The following is a 2,373-nucleotide window of genomic DNA, read 5'->3' as shown; positions in this document are numbered from 1 at the left end:
ATTAACCTCAGAGTCAGGGCAGGGAGCCAGGGTTGCAGGCAAGTTGTCACTGGGTGAAATGAAATGGCAGAGGAAAATGGCACAGTGTGGAGGGAAAGCACAGGCTTTTTTTGTCAGAAGCTCTGGGGTTTGGCTCTTCTCTGTGCCATCTTTGACCTTGAGCAAGTTACTTACTGTCTCTCTGAGCCTTCAGTGATTTCAATTGCATGAAAACCAAGACAAATAACACCTCTATATCAAGAATAGTTCATAGGATCACAGTACAATATTGTGGGGATTCAGCCAGATGGTATCAGCCCATCAGAATCTAGCCCATGGGAGGGGCTCCATAAATGACCTTTTCTTTTTGAGACGGAGTCTTGCTCTGTCGCCAGGCTGGAGTGCAGTGGCGCGATCTCAGCTCACTGCAACCTCTGCCTCCCGGGTTCAAGCGATTCTCCTGCCTCAGCCTCCTGAGTAGCTGGGGCATGCACCGCACTACTACAGGGCGTGTCCTACAGGCACACGCCACCATGCCCAGCTAATTTTTGTATTTTTGGTAGAGACGGGGTTTCACCATGTTGGCCAGGATGGTCTCGATTTCTTGACCTTGTGATCCGCCTGCCTCGGCCTCCCAAGGTGTTGGGATTAAAGGCACGAGCCACTGAGCCCGGCCTCCTTTCTCCTTTTTTGGAGAGAAGCTCATCTTCCTACCAACGCATGACCTGAAGAGGTGTTGGGGCAGCGGGGAAGAGGAGTAGGATTTGCATGCTCTGAAACTCTTGTTCAGAAAGAGTTTCTCATTAGACTTGTCTCTGATGACTTAAATGATTCCATCAGATATTCATTCTGTTGGGTTAGGCATTGCCTCCCATCTAGGTTGCTTTCATTTGATTTCAGTTAGAAGGTGGTGGAGCTGAGATTTGAAGGCATCAGGTGGTCTAATACCTGAATGTAGCCTTAACCACTATGCTCTCCTGACTCTGTCCGTGGACCTCACAACCTCTTCTAATGATCCCTCTGGGCATATTAGCTACTCCCACCTGTCTGTCCCCTGGCTTGCTGGGGTGCCTCCCTGTCCCTCTACCGCACTTGGTTTTGTCAGTTAAGGACTGCCTTCTTTCCACCGTCCCCCACCCTCAGTGTGATTTAATTGGGAAATTGTTTCTTGATCTTACCTGTCGTGTCTTCCTTCTATGCCAACTTCACTGCCCCCTACTTTGTTCTACCAGATACATTGCAATTAGCTCATCACATCTCTGTCCTAACCCTTGAGTACTTCTCTATCTTTCCTGAAAGACACAGTTCTTAAAAGGCAGGACTTGCAACTCATTTTGGGTTAGAGGCCTGATGCCTGGTACCATGCCTAGCATTCAGGGTCTCCTTGATGAATGCTTGAATGAGGAAGTGGCAGGCATAGAACTGTGGGTAAACCACTTCACTGAGTTAACAAATTAATAGGTTCAAAATTTCCAGGAGTTAGATAGTTGTGAGATTCTGTCTCTCAATCTTTTTAATTTTTTTTCCAACTTTTATATTCAAGGGTACATGTGCAGGCTTGTTAAAAATATGGAACATGGCTGGGCATGGTGGCTCATGCCTGTAATCCCAGCACTGTGGGAGGTCGAGGTGAGTGGATCATTTGAGGTCAGGAGTTCGAGACCAGCCTGGTCAATATGGTGAAACTGTGTCTCTATTAAAAATACAAAAATTAGCTGGATATGGTGATGCATGCCTGAAATCCCAGCTACTTGGGAGGCTGAGGGAGGAGAATCACTTGAACCCAGGAGGCGGAGGTTGCAGTGAGCTGAGATTGCACCACTGCACTCCAGGCCTGGGCAACAGAGCAAGACTCTGTAACCAAAAAAAAAAAAAAAAAAAAAGATATGGAATGCTTCACAAGTTTGTGTGTCATTCTTGTGCAGGGGCCGCGCTAATCTTCTCTGTGTCATTCCAATTTTAGTATATATGACGCCGAAGTGAGTACTTTCTTAATCTTTTTAATGAATGAATGTGAATTAATATACACTAGAAAAAGAAGTAATGAGACATTTAAAAATTATTTTATTCTTTTAACTCTTTGAATGTTGTTCTCCATATATCAATCCAATCTATTTGACAACTTGAGTTCATTTCTTGAGTCTCTCAAAGAATGCAATTGGGTGTCAGCAGTAGAGGAAGAACTGACGGAGATTCAGGCATTTTTCTAGAATCATTGAGTTTAGATTTTGGGTTTCTGATTTGGAATTCAAGAAAAGCTTCCCTTGCAGTTTGTTGATTAGCATTAGGGTAGGGGGAGCAGTAAGGACTCACTGGGCTTCTGTGCAGGTGCAATTGCCCACGCATGTCCAACCAAACCCTGGGTATCAGTTGTCCCCCGTCCCCCATTTCTCT

At 45.5% G+C, this 2,373-nt stretch overlaps 1 non-coding gene across 1 annotated transcript; it reads right to left on the bottom strand.

The window, feature by feature from the left end:
- Nucleotides 1-1,859: 1,859 nt before the first annotated feature.
- LOC129009080 (U6 spliceosomal RNA) lies at nucleotides 1,860-1,963 on the bottom strand. Its single transcript, XR_008492625.1, has one exon. It is a non-coding gene; the product is annotated as a U6 spliceosomal RNA (small nuclear RNA).
- Nucleotides 1,964-2,373: the final 410 nt, after the last annotated feature.

The sequence above is a fragment of the Pongo pygmaeus genome, chromosome 9 (assembly GCF_028885625.2).
Source record: "Pongo pygmaeus isolate AG05252 chromosome 9, NHGRI_mPonPyg2-v2.0_pri, whole genome shotgun sequence".
Taxonomy (NCBI): domain Eukaryota; kingdom Metazoa; phylum Chordata; class Mammalia; order Primates; family Hominidae; genus Pongo; species Pongo pygmaeus.
The sequence above is the reverse complement of the archived record's forward strand: the minus strand, read 5'-3'. Positions and strand labels throughout refer to the sequence as shown.